Source organism: Biomphalaria glabrata, chromosome 1 (assembly GCF_947242115.1).
Source record: "Biomphalaria glabrata chromosome 1, xgBioGlab47.1, whole genome shotgun sequence".
Taxonomy (NCBI): Eukaryota; Metazoa; Mollusca; class Gastropoda; family Planorbidae; genus Biomphalaria; species Biomphalaria glabrata.
In genome coordinates, this window is record NC_074711.1 from 20,097,266 (window position 1) to 20,117,038 (window position 19,773).

Sequence of the window (19,773 nt, forward strand, 5' to 3'; positions counted from 1 at the left end):
CAGAACTGAGAGGCGTGAGCTATGAAATGTTGTGTTTACTACTCACCAAGTTCTAAAATCGATCCTGAGTTTGGCTGATTGATGTAATTATAGGCATTCATTGGATTGTCCTACTTGGTAGCATCAACCTTTTTTTTTTTTCTAAACACAAAACAAACGATGAAGTGCTCTTCTATTCACGCTCTGGGAACATTTAGTTTGTAACGATCATTAAAACAGTTCTGGAGTATCAAACTACTCACTTCAATCAATTTCTAGCTAGGGCGGCACTAGGTATGGGCAGTGGCGGCACAAGGTATGGGCAGTGGCGGCAGTAGGTATGGGCAGTGGCTGCACAAGGTTTGGGAAGTGGCGGCAGTACGTATGGGCAGTGGCGGCAGTAGGTATGGGCAGTGGCGGCAGTACGTATGGGCAGTAGCGGCAGTGGGTATGGGCAGTGGCGGCACAAGGTATTGGCAGTGGCGGCACAAGGTTTGGGCAGTGGCGGCACTAGAAATGGGCAGTGGCGGCACAAGGTATTGGCAGTGGCGGCACAAGGTTTGGGCAGTGGCGGCACTAGAAATGGGCAGTGGCGGCACAGGATATGGGTTAACTGCATTACTCCCCTCCCGTCAACTCGTCGGGTCACTATCATGCATTAAAAACAAAATTTGGATAACACAATAGAGAAGTGAATTGCTACAATGAGATTAGTTTTAAAGGGAGCCGAATCTTTCTCTGCCCTACACTGGCTTCTAGTCGACTCTTCATTGTAATGACCGAGATATTGTTTCATTATTCTTTCAAATCACATTTATTACTGTCTTTTTGTAAGAAACACTATTGAAATATGAAAAAAGGGAGGTAATCTGTAGATAAATTCTTTTTATGAGCTTGAATTGAACAATGTGCTGGCAGGTTGGAAGAATCTTAGAAATGGGAAATAAAAAAGGAAAGACGTCAGAATGAATTAAAAATACAATTTGAAACCTTCAAGAGCTGTCAGTTGGAAACGAAAATATACACATTATTTTTCTTGAATTTGATGAGGTGGCCACGATAGACGAACATTAAGTTTGTGCATTAAACTATGGTAGACGTGCCGGTACATTGCGTACACACATACCAGTTTCAAATCTTCCACATCGTTATACCGCTGGTCTATCCCAACTATTCCCAACTGCCATATTATTGTTCTATCCCTGAACTGACTTTATTGAATTATCCCCATGGTGACTGTATTGTAGTGTATATCCATATATTGAGATTACTTGTCTACTACAGACAAAGAACTGAGAATTACAGGCGTGCTTACACCGAAGTATTCCATGTAAATCTTCTCTAGTTGAGAGCAACATTCCTTTTTTTTTTCCTTTTGGTGGGTGGGGGTGGTGGGGAGCGAGAATTTAAAAAGTAGATCTTTAGCTCTGATTGGCTGCAGTAACCAATGTTCAAAGAAATGAATATACATGTATAGAGATAGTATACAGTTCAATTATGTGGAACTTCTTGGTAATATTTAGAAGCCAATTAGATCTAGTAATAAAAAAATTACCATCAAAACTTTGCTCTCATTATTTCCTTAGCACTTCTTCAAGGGTGAATATCTAAAGTGAGTGAGGGGCCTCTATTTCCACCCCTGAGGGGCGGGCCATACCGCATAACCTAAAGAGGAATTTAAGTCTGCTATTAACTCAAAGCTGGGTATAAAAAGGAAAAAAGCTTTTTTTTTTTTAATTAAACCCCTCCACCACTAACTTTTAGAAGTATTTAAATGTTATGAACAGAATGAGAAAAGAAAATATTGCAAAATTTTGGCAACTCATTTGAAGAAAATGTGTTTCTCTCTGAGTCTGGGAACAAGATTGATATTTCCATTTAACACTGTTACGTCACAATACGAGTTTATCATTCTGGGTTATAGGAAGTGGCTCCAATTGAACTCCCCAATTAATCATCTGCTGTTGTAAGCAGAACTCGTGCCTCGTTTTCCGATCGAGGCTAGGAGGAAATCGCTGTTTTGTTTCTCCTTTTCCCCCCTCTCTCTCTTCTCTTTCTCTCTCCCTCTATCTATCTATTCTTTCTCTCTCTCTTTCTCTCTTATTTCTCTTCCTCCCCCCCTCTCTCTCTCTCTTTCTCTCTTATCACTCTCTTCTCTTTATCTCCTTTCTTTATATATCCATTTCTCTTTTCCTTTCTATTGTATTTCTTCGTTTATTTTTTTTTTCTCCTTATTTTCCTCTCTTTCTCTCCCATTTATTTTCTCTCACTTCTCTATTTCTCTCTTGCTGTTTAGACACGGACCAAAAAAAAATATTTTTTTTTACATTCTCAAGCTCCTAATGTGTGTGTCTTCTGGTGCATCCACATTATGTATATATATATATATGGCTGTATGACTATGTACGAAACTGCATGTGAAATTTAACATCGTGTGTAACGTGCCTCCTTGCAAGTCTGTATGAATGTTGGTGTGAGGAGTAATGTTCTCCCAACTCTATCCTTCCATTAGGACCTTCAAGCCATTTGTTACACTCTAGCACTGACAACAAGTTAGAAAACCTTTCCAACAGTTGAAAGAAATTCGTAAACAAAAAGTTTCAATTGATGAACATCTCATTCTGGAGTAGCCACAGCAAGTTTGACCTCAGGTAAACAAAACCATCCATTCTTCCTCACTTACACGTGAACTACAGAGAAATAGATTTGAAATGAAAAGTTACGCAGAAAAACAACTTAGGACGAACATATAATCATTCATTGGCCTCCGTGCTACCTGAATCAGATGTCCTTTGTGGTTCCAGATTTCCGCCTCCCTTTTATGAACCACGTGATCAGAGAAAGGATTTCACCAACCCCTCTGTCTGGAATCCCCCAGCGACTAGATGATCATGTAATCACATCCGTCTGGATATAGGATACGGTACCTTGAGCTAACGACATGAGTTCTTCCTCCCATGCGAGGCCGGAGGCCAAGACCACGGGGGGGGGGGGCTTCATATGCCTATAATGTGCCACCGCACCCGTGAGGGGACCATCACCACCCGTATGGCCCCCGTTGGGTAACGAAGCGGTTAGGGTTTCGGACTGGTTAACAAGTCTTTCTCACATCCCCACCACGTACAGGTACACTCACTAGAGCATAACAGTGGTAGCTCACTGGGAGCCGTGTTCGCTTCCGTTCTTGGCCTATCCACTTCCCAGGGCGGACGTTACCATGGAGGTGCCACGCTGATGCGACGGAGTCTGGGGAATTCCTCCGCCTGCATGGTACCAGATGTTTCCCATAATTCCCCTCTCATGCGTGAATTGTTTCTTGATGCTCAGTAAACATTTCAAAAGTGCAAAAGTATTTTTTTTTCTGTGAGACTGACAGTAACTATGAAACAGAAAAAAGAAGGCATTAAACAGCCCTCGAAGCATCGTCGTTACATCACTGCACTCGCTCTCTTTCTATGCAATGGGGATCTGTCATCACTGTAATCTAGTCGGGAATGGAGAAAAGAAAGTACTGTCGCCTCGTAAGATTTTTCAAAGTCACCGATAACACCTCGAGTTTTGTAGAGGGTGTAAACAAATCTCTGCAGTAGGACCTCATCCGTCTTTCAAACATTTTTAGGATCAGATGGGCATTGACTTACAAAGCGAAAGCCGACAATTTAATTGGGCGGCTTTGAGTTTCACATGCGCTAAAGGTCGGACTTACAAGAAAAAAAAATGACAAAGGCAAATAACAGAAACCAATATTTGTACAAAGATAGGTAATTGTTAATTGTAGTACGAGATAGAGCATCCTACGGTGGACTCTATTAAGAAGTTCTAATCCTAGATAAAACAGAAACCAAAGCCTTGCACATTTATGGGATATCATCGTTCTTCTTACATTTAACTGATCTTGTAAAATTCCCAATGCGCAAAAGATATTGTACACCGTTTATTTGGGTAGTTTGTTATAAATTATATAGTTTAAAAAAAATTAAATCGTTAACATTTTGTAACGAACAAATCTAAAACTAGGGGAAGGAAATTTTCCTTCCTATTTCTAAATGACGTAATTATCTCCCTTGTTCACGAGCTACTTCTAAGGGCATAACGTTCGCCGTACCTTGATACTAACTAGTCGACCCACGGCGTAGCATACGCCGCTACTTTGCATGGCTGGCTTAAGGCGACTGTAACTTATGCGACCGCAGTGGGCCCTGCACTTTCATAGGACCCGCGCTTAATCTAGGTGTAAATTATTTAATTAAACCATTTTATATATTATAACAGATTTACCGCGGTCGCCTGATTTACTAGGAGCTCCTGGAAATCTGAAATTGCAAAATATACGAAAACGTCCTTGAAATCTCCGGAAATTATTAAAATCGTTTGAAAACTCATTAAAATCTCCTGAAATACATAGACAAAAATTGTCATTTTGGGATGTCATTTAATATGGAAATGCTATGCGCAATAAAAAAAAACGGCAATATGCAATACCGTAATTGTGGAATCTTGTGAAAGAAGCTTCTCGCACCTCAAACTAATGAAGAATTACTTGAGGTCAACAATTCTCGTAGATAGAATGAAACATTTGTTAATTCTTGCTATTGAACGTGATCTATGTAGGAAACAGAATTTTTATGATATACTGTATGACTTCGTTACACGCAAGGCTCGTAAAGTAATTCTGTACCTAGTAAAGAATTTTAAAAATGCAAAGACGAATTTATTTTCTAATACAAACTATTAATTTTCACTAATTATCCGTATCCCTAACCCGATTTGGCCCCGCGAAATCCGTTTCGCAAAGGGCCCCACAACGGTTGAGTCCGGCCCTGCTATTTAGTGATGGGAGTAGATTACTTGTTCTCTTCCCCGCCCCCCACTCTTTTTTTCGCCGCTAAAACTACGTGGGGTAGAAATAAAAAAAAAGAGTGATCTTTCAATGACTTCTTGGACACAACGGTAAAGTCCGGCACTGCTATTTTGTGACGGGTGAATACTACTTGTTCTCTCCCCCCTCTTCTTTTTTTCGTAGGGTACCTCTAGTCCGACTTGCAGAAATAAAAGAGTGATCTTTCCTTTACTTCTTGTCCAAACTCTTGAGCCATGTAGAGAATTATATATATAGATACTGACAACGTGTTAGGTCTTCAAGGGACACATATTGATAACCTTATATCTTTAGCCAGTGAGGCTCCAAAAGGTCAAAATCTATTTCTTGTTTCCTTTCGTCATTTTAATCACGTTTTTTTTTTAAATTTTCGGTTTGTTTCCTTGACGTTGTTGCTTGACCCCCACTTGCTTGGACCAGCTGTAAGAATACAGACATCGAAGGGGCAAGAAATAAGAAGAGGCGGGGAGAGGAGTGGGATGAGTTAAAGAGCTACAATTTAGCGTGTGTGTGTGTGTGCGTGCGAAAGAGAGTGGAGCAAGAGCGGTGGGAGTGTGTACGAGTTTCAGAGGAGCGTGATTCCACCCACCCCCGCTTCTGATTATCGACAAGGATATCTCGCTGCCGTCCGAGGTGGGTAGGCAACAAACTTTTTGAACGTACCGAGCGAGCAGGGCATAAGGAAGGGAGTTGAGATCATTTCGTGAGAACTAGCGCTATTGTCTCAAGCGCATTGAACCCAAGCACTACATTTCCGACCACTTCGCTGTTTGTTCTTCTTACATCGTATTTCTTTCATCCTTACTTCTCAGTTTTGCTAAAACTTATGATTGAAAATTTGCGTGTGCTTGTGCAAATAGATGTGATCGATAATGATTTCTGCTTTTGATTCTATCGATCTCACAACTAAGTTCTTCGCGTAGTTCGATCTAATGATTGAATTTTTCTACAGAAAATAAAATAAGGCGTTTCACTTTGTGCAATATCGATAGATCATCATGTAAGTGTGATCCGGTGAAAATAGTGTTTCGATCCAGCGCTGGAGGAAATGTAACCTTTAGTTTCACGCTCTTCTAGTGATTTCTAAGTAGAATTTTGATAAAAAATAAAAGATTTCTTTCAAGACTATAATATCGGATCTATTTATATCAAGATGGAGTCGATAAAAGCAGGTAGGTCATTCACGAGATGTAAATATCAACAGAAGAATTTGTATCGATCTGTACTACTACGAAGTCTAGATCAGTCTAAGTTCCCACTCTAATTATACATCTAGATCTGTTCTCGAAAACAAGGTTATTTTTAATTTCTACGAAACCAGTTGTAAATAGGATTTGTGCTAATATTAGAAGATATTACGTCATTGTTTGTTGTTTATGTTTTATGCGAAAGCAAAGAATCGGACGGAAACAAAAGTTAGTTATATATGTCTACCTTGATAAAGACAGTCTCGTTATTATCATTATTAATTAGTAACGTCTACAGTAATTTATTATTAATCTGTGACAACAGAACAGGATTGTAGCACTATGTCTCCGTTCTAGGAAACTCTAGAGACGATTGAGATAAGAATTTTACGAACCATGTGACTTCATGTCTAGACACGAACCTCTCTTTCTGTTACAAAATATCACGCTTCTTAGAATTTGCATTTTTGAAATATAGATTAGTTGATTAACATTTTAAAAACCATATCAGTCTTACCGTAGGATTAACTTTAAATTAATTTTAAATCAGCTATATTTTCCTGACGTAAATTGTCAAATTTTAGAGCAACATTTGTCTCTGAATTTGTGTGCGTACAAACATCAGAATTTACTTTTTGTTTGTATCATTGTAAGATAAACGATTTGTTCCCTACGAGAATCTCATAGGTCTGCGTTAAAACGTGAAGTTAATGCAGTGGAATTGCTTCATCAGATAAAATACTAATAGATAATTGATCAAACCTTGATAGAATTTAAACTAATCAGTCGCTCACTTGATACTGGAACTTTTGGGAATATTAAATCTTTTTATTTTTTATTTTACAAGTTTTGTGCATAGAACTTTTAGAGATTTTGTTTTCAAATATTTTTATCAATGGTGGAAAATAAATAATGAAATATCTTTTGTGTGTGTGTGTGTGCATCCGGTGTAAAAATAAAGCAGGTGGTGATATTATGTTTTTTACCCCGTAATTTATACGTTACCTTTTGTGCCCCTTTAACCCTACAGAATCAAATTTTCCAACCTCTTTTATTTGTAGCTAATAAAAAAAATATTTTGCAACAATGAAGTTCAGTTAGCGGCCTTGAGATTGTTTAGTTTATCGTGAAAATGTTCAATTAAAAACATATCGTCACCATATTATATCACCTGTATTGACCAAAACATTCATCTTGTCTCTGTATGCTTCAGGTAAGCGAAATATTGTTATTAAATTATATGTAATGTGTACGTAGACTTACATTAATAATAAATTATGTTCTCGAGGATCCGACCTCGTCACTATCGTCATGGATAAGACACAACTGTTTGAATACACACAGAAAATGTACCGTAACGAAACTTAGATCCAAATTGAAATCAATCAATAGTCTCATTCAGCCTCTAGTAACAACAATGTATTCTGTCCTTACTATAGCTTCGTATCTCGCCTTTTGCTTTCATCTAGCATAGCAGACGATAGACAAAATAAGAATAATCTCCTTTGGCGCGCATATTTCTATAAGATCCACCAGTGTGAACAGTTCAATTTGTCATACAGCCGCAAGCGTGAGCAAACTTCATTAACTGTTTAATGAAAGTATCGGATGAAATTGGCTGGGTGTGGGATGAAATTTGTTGGGTGTGAAAGTTAAACGGCAACACCGTCTTGTGAAGTGGCCGACGATTGTCACTTGTCAAGCTTGGGGTCCAGTTAGCTGTATAAATAATAAAACAGTCACTTGCTCGCTGGTATTCGTTTTATTGGGATCAATGTTGATAGGGTGAAAGCTTTACTCTTTTGTATTCTGATACTCTTGTCTGGATGGTTCCTGGGTTTTATTGGCACGGACAGAGGGGTGTGAAATTTGGGCGACTTCACTGGGGCTGGAGGCTAAAGTAGCTTCGCGATTTTGTTTTGGTCCGAAAGATACAGCCTTGAGTCAGTAAATGGATATTAAAAAACAAGAGGGCTCAGTGCTTTGATTTCGGAGGGCTATGTGTGTGTGTGTGTGTGCGCGCGTGTGCGTGTGTGTGTCTGTGTGTCTGTGTCTGTGCGTGTGCGTGCGTGTGTGTGTGTGTGTGTGTATACACACTTTTGCTAATTTGACTGCTGTTGCTGGTTAGGTTTCTGGTCAGGCTACTGTTGCTAATTAGACTGCTGTTGCAGGTTAGGTTTCTAATTAGGTTACTGTTGCTGGTTAGGCTGCAGTTGTTGGTTAGTTTGCTGTTATCTTAACTTTGTTGTCCATCTAAAGACAACCAACAACACGTTTAAACTTTAGGACATCAAACACAGTCACACGTGAACCGTTCTCACCATGACTATCTGAAAATGTCAGAGTAAGATAACATCACATAGAGAAAGAAATACAAACATAGACCACTCGCACTACATTACTATCTGAACAGCTAAATTCAAAATACTTTTCAAATTTCATTTGCGAATAGCAGGAAAAAAAACCCACAAATTTAATTGATAAGAACTAACTAAATTACCTCATCAGAGTCTATGATACCTTTTCAATTGAAGTATTTCAGCACTATCTTAAAGTCAGATTTCTCGTGTTCGCGATAATGTAATACCTCCACTGATGGTAGAAACATTTGGACACAACATTCTTGTCGTCTGCTCCTGGGGGCCCGCTCTTCTCTAGCCAATGTTGTCGTTATGTTTCACGATAAAAGTCTAGCTGGAAGGTCAAAGAGAAAGATAGCGCTGGATAGAGCCAGGTGATTCTGATCACTCCGCCAGGCACGATGCCGAAGTCAACCTTAAGCGTGCTCGTCACAGGTGCACGAGACGTTATCAATCAGACATGATTAGGAATGCCAAACTCTCGCGGACTGTTGTTTAACTTCGGGAAGAACACTTCGTGGAACTCGGCAAGTTTTCCTCGAAAGTACTTGCAACATTTATTGTTGTTGTTTTCAACCTAGGTGCAGGTGAACGCAGAGTTGCCAAATCTCTGCCTTACAGTTCTTTTTTTTTATCAGTTTAATAGATACATGCGTTTTTTTAAAATTTAAATAGTTAAATTTTATAGTTTAAATTTATATATATTAGAAATACCAATAACGCTATTGCTAACATATTTTTACAATACCTCCATTCAAACCAGAACTTCATGGAACATTCAGGAACCTGCATGGATTCTGCATGGACGCTGATCTCAAAAACGCCTCTAACTATTATAGTAGAAACTGAACAGTTGATAGATATTCCACTGAGAAAAGAGTTAATAGCTCGTCGGCCACATGGGGGATAACTCTTGTTTGACAGTTATGATTTTTCAAAGTAAAAAAATAAATAAATGTAAATTTGACTTTAGAACCAGACTTAGATTTAGAGCCAACATCGTTTTTGAATAAACTATCGCGTTCTTGAATTCCGAATGTAGGATATTACTGATTCAAGAGTTGAATCAATTCATGTTGAGGAAAGTTTCGCGTATCGTCTTCGAAGTGTAGATTTCTCTTCTCTTCTCTTATATAATACAGACGTTACTTCAAAAAAGAAGATGATTACGTCCTACGCGTCATGCATTTAGTCATGCATATTAACCAATGACTTAAATTCTGCCAAGTCACTGGTTTTCCTGGCTAGCTCAGGCAACCCATTCCATGCTCTAATAGCACTAGGGAAGAAGGAGTATTTGTACAAAGGCTATTACTGGAATTATTGAATAAAAAAAATACATGGTGCAGTCAGCCGTAGCGTAGTGTACCGATAACTGAGTTGTTTATTAAATTTAAAGTTGCTTGAAGTTTATTGATAGATTATCTAAGCTTTGCTTATATTTTTAATATTCTATTTATCACCTCAGTTCTACACCAGATCTTAGATTCTACATGTAATGAGGGTACCAATAAATAAATGGTTCTTACACATTGCCACTGGCCGTCTCGGTAACATCATTCGCTCTAGCGGCTGACGGTGTAAAAATCACGGGTTCGATACCCGGTTTCCGTTTGAACTAAACATTCTTTATTATTATTTTTAATTCTATTATATTTCAAGTTTTACAACAGAGGTATTGTCTTTTAGAAATGTGTAGTTTTTAAATGTTTTTCTTGTTAAAAACTATTATTTCCTAAATGCTTAGATATTCTCCTTTTACCTCCGTACAACTATATCGGACTAAGTCGTTTTGGTAATGGGCGAACTTTGTTGATAGTATTTGTAACGAACGAATGCCTTCAGGTCTATATGTTGAAAGTTTTCATATGTTCGCAGTTCGTAGTTCGCTGCTAAATTGGTCCAGACATCCATGGGTGTAGTGGTCTTTTCCGACTGGCCTAGAAACCTACTGTCTTATTGAACGCCAAAACCCAATGCACTTTTACTGTAAGACTCTATATCTATAACGCAGTTTCGCTTTTTTTTTTTCTTACTTACATTTTTCGGATGTTCTTTCAGAATTGAAGATTTCTTAGCCCAAACCTCCCGCAGGACCCGCAGGACCGAGGTTGATATCGGCGGGCATGGTTCAAACCTGTGACCATTGAGACAGCAGTCCAGAGCCCATACCACACGACCGGGTAGCCAAATGAATTATGCATATTTTAATATGTTCTGTCGGCAAACCTCAACTGTAAGAGGTGACTTGAAATTTTTGGTTTGAGTCCAAAAGTATTTTCTTTTGAACTAAAAACGTTTCTCGTGTTCTACTAGATTGTTCATTAGGAAATACCAGAGGTCTGTCAAAGTTAAGGGCATACCAGACAAGTTTTATTTCATCAAATGAAAGCCTCCACAATGAACACCTCCCATTGTTCTCAGGTAGCCCGTTAGCTCATAACACAAGCTGATCTGATTGCAGGAGTGTTGTGACTTTGAATGCTGTAAGTTAAAACTAAAGCAAGTGTATTGTCTCAACAGTCTCTGGCTAAAGTTTACTGTTAAACTTCCCTCCCAGACTGTCTGTTTATTGACATCTCTCAAGGGTGTCTTGTGTGTAGTGAGACTTTTTGTTGAGAGAAGATTCATTTTTTTAACTGCATGGCGACTTCCAAGAAATCTTTTTCTTCTGAACGTGCCTTTTTTTTTTCTTTTTTTCTTTGAGGACTTCGCAATGGAAACATTTAATGGTCGTTAGTATACAAACTATCTTCTCAAATTTGCCCATGATTTTTAAGCAACTAAAAGTATTCTAAATTAAGTATCATAAAAAGAATCTAAGAAGAAAACAATTATTGCTCAATTTTGTAGAATGCTACAACCTGTGGGCAGTTTACATCAATAACTCCTTGCCACGTCGTACATACCTTTTGGTCTGAATTGCCCACAGGTTGTGACGTTTCAGGTCAGTGTTCAGGCCTTCTCTATCGACTGGTCTTGCTAGTGCTCGCTCGCTCCTCTCGTTCAGTCCTCAACACACTTTTAGAAATGTTTCTGAAGCGACACTTTAGCGTGGCGAATGGGGTAGACAATTCAGGCCACGATTTCTAAGCTACCATCGCCTCCCCAACCCTCCCCGCAGCTTAATCTCTAGCGTTCAGAAAGTATTTCTTTTGGGGCGAACTCTTTGCTCTGTATCAGTGTCGTAACGTTCAACTCGTTGATAAAAAAGCAGTTTATACGGTAACAAGAAAAACATTTTAAAAAATACATTTTTTAAAGACAAAATGGACCTAGACATCTGATTTGAACTCTGAAGATCTATTCTATCTCTAGACCTACATCTACTTCTATATTTAGAATCTGGATGTAAAGTATATAAGAGTTACGTAAAATTATAAGGAAAGCTTATAAAAACACTTTCAATGAAGTCACGACAATAATGAATATAACTCAGTTAATGTTACACTACGGTTGACTGCGCCATGGTTTTTATTATAATAATTCCAGTAATATGCATTGAGAGCTAGACTTAGAAGACGATGCGCAACATTTTCCTGAACATTAATTTATTAAACTCTTGAATCAGTAATACCTTACATTCGGAAATTCCCGAAATCGATAGTCTTTTCAAAACCAATGTAGGCTCTGGATCTCATTGTAGCTCTCAAGCCTAATTTACATTTTTTTTTGTTTTTTGTTTTTTACTTTGAAAGATTATAGCGGTCAAACTAGAGTTTTCCTCAAGTGGCCAACGAGGAAGTAATTTTTTGACTCAGCGATATACATCAACTATTACATTTCTAGGAGAATCTTTAAGAGCCGTTTTTGAGATCCGCGACGCGTCCAGGTTCCTTGCAGGTTCCTGAAAGTTCCATGAAGTTCTGACTTGAATTGAGGTATGGTAGAAAGACATTGTCATCAGCTTATATTAAGTTATAACCAAAAAACAACACGCTAACGTTAAAAAATATTGAAAACTATTCTGTGTGTCACAGGATCTTGAGGTGTCAACTATGTCACAAGATGTTCCTTTGAGCTAAATATCTTTAGAGATTCAAGTAATGAAGATCCTTCAATTCAAAATACAAAACTTTAATTAAAGAACTAAGAATCACTCACAATATACAAAATGTACAAATGAAACTGTATCAATTGAATATCTTCTTCAGAGTTCGTTAACAAATAAATTTAAACAAATATATTAATTCTACAATTGAACTTGTATGCGACTAGTCTCTTTAAGTTCCATCTAACAACGGAAGCGTTTTTACCCTTTAAAACCAATCCCTTAATTCTCAGGCAAAAACCACGCTCAAATCACGTGATCAGATGATGTTAGATCTCTTCGGTCTTCGAATTTTCTAGAAAAAAGATGGAGGTGATTACTAAGGTTACTTCCGGGAAAAGTTAACTTTAGATGCAGCTACACTGCTACGTGACATAGTGCAATAGAAACACTTCACATTTCCCAACATTGCTGCCTAACTGTTAATAAATCATTTTTATTTATAAAATAATACCGATACTCCATCCCTGCATGGATGGTTGACCCCAGACTCCGCGTATTCCTAACAGAATCTGGTGCGTTCATCAACTCTTAAAAGTATCCATCACTTTGTTTCATGTGTCTGTGTCTGCCTCTGGGTTTTATCGTGCGAGATTTGTTTTAAATGACATATTTCCTCCACCGAATCATTCCCATCTAAATCATTTCAATTGAGGCCTTTCAATCATACACACAGAGCCAGTTCATGCTTAATCTGTTCGTCAATCTAAAAAACATAGTCTGGCTTTAAAAAAAAACCCACAAGAAAACACAGCCCGCTAATTTTACCGAGGCAATAAACCAGACTCGATGACTAACTGTATTGATTACCATTGCTGGAGTGTCGGGGAGTACAATAGGACAGATATTCGAATGACTGGCCAGGACACCAGAAAACAGTAGAAACTTTGATTACTTGACGCTACGGTAAATAGCAAGGTTTGTAGAAGAACGAGCTTCCTTTTGTTCGATCAATGGGCCCCTCCTACTTTATTTCAACTGTAGTGATCAATGTCGTACTCACTGTCCAAACAGTTAACAATCAACAGTCCCAGGTAGAAGTTTTTGAAAATTTGTTAAATGAAGATTACCAGCTAATTAGAATTTCCAAAAATTAATAACTCATCATCCACAATAATAATTCAAAGATAATTTTCTAAAAAATTGTCAACTAGAGACTACGAGACGGTTGACAGATCTTGTGTGGTGCCCCAAAGGTCCTACACACTAAGGAAAAGGTGAAGATGAAGGTAGTGACTATTTAAATTGTACTTAGTGGAAACTGCAACCTAAATCCTTAACGTTGAAAACTCCCTTTCTTTAAATGTAAAGTTGTTTTTTTTTTTAATTATTAAGAGGAAAGTAATTGCTTTATACGTTGTATACTTTTTTTGTAAAATATTTTTTTTTGTTTTTATTTGTCGAATTCCAGAATTCAAGAACACTCAAATAAAAGTTATCTCAATTAACAATGTATCGTTTTACACTGATCGATATTCTAATTTTTTTCAATGATTCATGTATCGCCGTTCTGCCGCCAGTAGTTATTACGCTGACGCGGCAAACACAAACCTTCTTATACTAAACATTTGTTTCAACTAGTAAGTTCTACACGGCTGACACCAAATTAAATTATTAGCAAGTACGACACAAGAACTGGTCTTTGATGTATATAGCAACAATAGTACGCTGGGACGTGTCTTTCTCCACACATCTGCATTATCATACTTAGAAGTAAACACATTCATACACAAACGTCTATTCCACTCACTCAGGGAGGCAGCCATGTTCATCTACCTACACTGTTACAAGGTAATGACAGGTGTTCCTATTTCTTCACTTCATGCCCTAACCCTACTCCTCCCCCTCCCCCATTTTCTACCCCTGGTCTGATCCATTGTTCATTTGTCTGTGATAAAGACTGATGACTTCGTTAGTCTGGCTTTCATTTCTACCATCTTTTGAAAAAAAAAAGCAATTGTTCTAGATAAATAATTTATATAAAAATACATAATTAAAACATATTGAAAATAATATTGCTTTAATTGTACAACAAACGTACAAAAGTTAAACATGCATCATGAATAAATGTCTAGCAGGTTTAGAGTCAAAAACGTCCGGCATCAAAGTTGCGGTGCTAAAACTCAATACCATTGTCATTGAAAAATATAGGTCAGTGCTGTCTAAAGTGGTGGCTGAAATAAGCGAATGGATTATGAACAAGCAAAACAAAAATGTCATTATGCAATATTGTTAACTTATTGTTAACCTTATTGTGCTTTGGTGAATTTGGTGAATACTAAGTAGGAATGTGTAAATAGTGAACATAATTTATGTCTGACCGGAAGTAAGGTCGTAGGTGAGATCCAGGGTGGTAGAGAAGTAGTGGTACCAAGTTTAGGTAGTTGAAACTAGGTAGTGCTAGTGAAATGACTTGATGAAGTTCATGGTTTCTCTGCTGTAGCAAGTTATTGGATGACCAAGTCACGTAACAAATAAGTTATACTTTAATAAGTTGAAGAAATGAGTCTTTTGAAGTCAACTAGTTGACTTAGTGATATTACTATATTACCACTGAAGTGAGAAAGATAATAAAGTATATATATATAAAATATAGATATATATGATTTGAAAAAACTAGACAATAGGTTGCCAGTAGCATTGTTTAGAACATGTTCAATTAAAAATAAATATCGTTTGCTTACCATTGTTTCATTCAATTTCAGATAATTGTAACCATTTAACTTGTATATAATGTAGATTGAAAACTAATCAGTGTAAATCTCAGATATATCCAGCTATTATCATTATGAAAATTGTCTTTAATGAATATTTCTACTTGGTGTCAGAGGACGGTTTATAGCAAGCAGAAGTTCATATCTTCTAGATCTAGGCTACATTCTATATTCGTTGTTTGTGACATCGAAAGACAAATCTCAGTCAGAAGCATGGGCGTAGCCAGGATTTTTTTTCGGGGGGGGGGGGTTTGGGGGGGCGAATTTTTTTCTACCCCCCCCCCAGCGAAAAAAAAAATATGTATTTATGTGTGTGTGTGTGTACATAATCTTTATTACATTCTGACCCTTCATTCTTTCGGAAGACGTTTATTGTGCCCTAGAATAGGTTCTTCCATGAGTTAGTGAAAAAATTGTAGATTCCCCGACATTACTAACAAAGGGGTCTGAGGGAGCGCTAGGAGCTCCCCCAGCGCGGGGCAAAGCCCCGCTCCCAAGCACTATTTCTGATATTGAAAACCAACAAAATGCATATTCTGAGGTATCTACAGTGCATTTTCCTGCTATTAAAAAGTTCTATTTCAAAAACCTAATGTGCTATTCTTACTGATTTAGACCCTCCCACGCCGTTCGGAGCATTTGATGTCAAGCAGTTTCCATAAAAATCTGTCACTGGTAATGTCTGAAACCTCTTCCCACCTACCATGAGGACCTCCATGAATGAGTGGCGTCAAGTTGTACTAGGATATCATTGCAACTCTTCTTTTGCGTAATTCATTTTGTCATAGAACATGTCCCGCAAACCTCATGCGTCGTTCTCTCACAATCTTACTAAGGGGTCGACTCCCAGTTCGGCATAGGATTCCTTGATTTAGATCCGATCTCTATAACTGACTCCTGAAATCTGTCTTAGCCATCTTTGTTGAGCTATATTTAGTGTTTTTCGATTTCGGTAGATGACTATTCACTGCAGTTTATTAATGGAGCCCTGCCACTGGTAAAAATGTGTAACCTCTCTTGAAAACGTTCTTTGAATTAAGTGACTGTAGTTTGCTTTAGATTTTATATCGAAAAGAGAAGTTTTATCGTCAAAATCTTCTGTTTGGGGTTTTCCACCTCAAAATGCGCTGTAGGGGGATCTTAGACTCAAAACCATCTGGAGGGGTTTTAAACTTTAAAAAAAAAGCCATCTATAGAAAAAACTCAAAACCCCCGATTAGCTTGGCTACGCTCAAATAATATTAGTGTGTAATTTGCTTTTTTTTATAATGAAGATGTATTTTTAGCACCAAACCCCTCTGAATGGGGGTTTAAACTCAAAACCCCTTTCGGCAACGCTCATAGCATTTTAGAGTGAGTAATTTTCTTTTATTTATATTGAAGCGGTACTTTTTAGCTTCAAACTCCACTGGAGGGGAGTTTAAACTCAAAACCCTATAGACTACACTCATAACATTTTTAGTGTATAATTTGCTTTTTTTTTATTATTAAAAAGAGGTATTTTTTACCTTCAAACCCCACTGAAAGTGGGGTTTAAACTCAAAACTGAGTCGAAACCCATTTAGCTACGCTCATAACATTTTGAGTGCGTAATTAGCTTTTTTTATATTAAAGAGGGGGTTTATCGTAAATTTTAGACGGGGTTTTAAAATCAAAATCTTCCTTAACTGTGCTCTTGGAATGAGGGGATTTTCGTTTGCAATTTTTTTGTTTTGTTTTATAGAAGAGGGGGAGTTAACTGCAAAAACCCCAGGTAGGGAGTTTAAAACTCAAAACCCCTGGTAGGGGGTTTTAAACTCAAAACCCCTAGTAGGGGTTTTTAAACTCGAACCGCTCTGGTAGGGGTTTTAAACTCGAACCTCCCTGGTAGGGGTTTTTAAACTCGAACCCCCCTGGTAGGGGTTTTTAAACTCGAACCCCCCTGGTAGGGGTTTTTAAACTCGAACCCCCCGTGGTAGGGGGTTTTAAACTCAAATTTTTGGTTGTGCTAGGGCAAGTGATGGCTTAGTATTAAAATCTCACCTAAAATAAACAAAATCAAAGCAAAAAATCAGTCACTAAATTCCGATTTCATTTCGGGGGGGGGGGGGGTTGAACCCCAAGAACCCCCCCCCCCTGGCTACGCCCATGGTCAGAAGTATATATATAAGTGATCTCGAAATAATTGAAAGTTTTTACAGCAACCATAGCCAGCAAAGTGACATTACTTTTATTAATTACTAGCCGGATATGACCCGCAGACTGCGGGCCTTGGTTTGGGTATTACTGATCAACTGGATTGAATTTAGATCTAGGGAGAATTTTTCCCGTTACATTTATTTATTTGCCACCAAAATAAAAGTAGAATGTGAAAATGAGTTGACCTGTTCAGCCGACATATTCATGTGTAACATACGTTTATGTAAAAGATTTATGTAAAAACTGCTTGACCCGAGTTGTCTAAAAGCTTCGTTTTTAAATTGAGTTACAATTAGGTATCTTTTTGTCTCTCGAAAGAATATTGTTTATATTGTACAACAATGATTATTTCTACTAATGAATTATAATGTCCCTAGTATTTGGAGATACATTGCATCAGACGTGACTAAGTTATGAGATCCCAGCATAACACATTCAAGTGACATTATTGTTTTTAAGCATGGATCATGTGGATACAGGGAGATTAGGTGAACATATATGAGATTTACACTGATCCGTTTTAATTCACGATATAGATCTAGTTTGTTAACTTTCATAGAAAGAAAACAGCTCTTTAAAAATAAACAAAGCTTATCTAAGGGGAATAATTCCGCACGTACAACTGTATCTCTAAATAATGTAGAAGTTATTTTCCTTATTTTATATCAAACAAAATAATTAATTTCCAATAGCCTATTGGCTAGTTTATAAATTTTTCAAATTGATATATGTTTTTGTTAGTTACAATAAATATTTGTTTTAAATTTCAACTTCATAGAGAATGAATGTGCGAGAAAAAATGTCTACAATTGTCCATGGGAACCAAACCCTACATATTTACTTTAACCATAATTACCAGTAACTAATTGACGTGTTGGTAATTTTTTTTACTGATTCAAGTCTTGTTTATGCAAATGAAAACTTTTGCAATGTTTCAACTTGATCCGAGAATGAGTTTTTGGAAAATAATGAGTAGAAACTTTTTACAAGACAGACAGACAAGCAGGCAGACAGAGTGGTTTGACATAAGCTTTTTTTAAAAAAAAAAATAGGAGACGCGCTTTGTCCTCTCCGCAGTCTGTCGTCATACAAACTTGGTCTTCCAGTTGGACAAATAGGAAATGCTGTCGCATTTAATTAGGTCACGTGGCCTAAACGTGTATCTTTTGCGAACTCCTTTTCAAATCTTCATGCTAAAAATACATTTTGACCCTTGAACTTTGCACCCTACACTACAATGAAGTTTCCCCTCTCATCACAGAACCGCCGCCGCTGCTGTTGTTACATACAAGGTTAACATCGTTAGCAAATAAATTATAGTTGGACAGGAAATCAAACATCAGGGTTCAGAGGTCACGCTGCATACATTGATTTGCAACCAGTGCACCGTTAAAAGCAAGGTCCTTTCATAACTGGCCAGGCCTGGCTTCAAACTAGAGTGATATACACACACATTAAACCGGGCAGACGCGCTGAGCATCAAAATACACGACCGTGGTCAGACGTGGGGGAGGAGGGAGGGGGTGGGCGTTGGACAAGTACACGGAGTTGGTATCGACCGCCCCGCGACGTTACCTCTAACAATGACCTCTGGCTATCTTACCGAATCAACTCTCCACGCGACTTTACTCAGCCAACGGACTGCTTATTTGCCCACTCCACTCACTTGTAGCTTCTGCTCACAGAGCCTCTGTCGAATTGCTCACTTCAGGACCGATAACGCGGCTCATATATTGGGGGCGGAGGGGGGGTCTTTTTTCTTCCTACTCACCTCTCTATCCTCATCTAAAGCTTTGTCTTTTTACTTACAGCAACACAAGTAACAAAATGATGTCTGTTGTCTATGTCACTCTTGACTAAGACCGTCATTGAAGAAAGAGAGTAAGAGAGAGCGAGAAAGAGAGAGAGAGAGAGAGAGAGAGAGGGAGAGGGTATGAGAGAGAGGGAGAGGGAAAGAGAGAGAGGGAGAGAGAGGGAAAGAGAGAGAGAGGGAGAGAGAGGGAAAGAGAGAGAAAGAAGAAGAAGAATGACGAAGAGAGTAGGTGATGATTAAGATAAAGAAATCATCAAAGAGTGTGGGGAGGGAGGGGGGGGGAGCTCAGAATAGATTGCACGAGTGGATTCCTCTATCAGTCTGACTGGGATAAGTGTGTGTGTGTTTTGGGGATGTTTGTCATGATTTGAACAAAGATTTGACTAACTTTGGTTACATCCAGTCCAGCTATACCCAACTCATTCAGCCATTATGACAATATAGTCTTGTGTTCTATGGAAGACAGCAATGCTTCCCATTAAAAATTAGCAACTAAAATTTAAATTGATCTCCTCACATTTGTAGCTGGCATCCATCTCGGAACATATTTTAAAATCTGCCTTTGTACAAAGCTTATATCAACTCACTCTTTGTGTTTGGCTAAAATCTTAT

The 19,773-nt window shown here is 38.0% G+C and overlaps 1 protein-coding gene across 7 annotated transcripts in view; it reads left to right on the top strand.

The window, feature by feature from the left end:
* LOC106050831 (potassium/sodium hyperpolarization-activated cyclic nucleotide-gated channel 4-like) overlaps window positions 1-19,773 on the top strand; it is a 279,493-nt gene that overhangs the window by 68,741 nt on the left and 190,979 nt on the right. For 3 of the 7 annotated variants that reach the window (XM_056026982.1, XM_056027003.1, XM_056026997.1), the window contains exon 1: window positions 5,328-6,030. The exons of 1 other annotated variant lie outside the window; for it this stretch is intronic. The gene's annotated coding sequence lies outside the window, so the exon portion shown is untranslated. Of the gene's footprint in view, window positions 1-5,327; window positions 6,031-19,773 lie in introns of those variants that run through there. 3 more of the 7 variants (XM_056027022.1, XM_056027009.1, XM_056027013.1) reach the window with 3 other exon arrangements.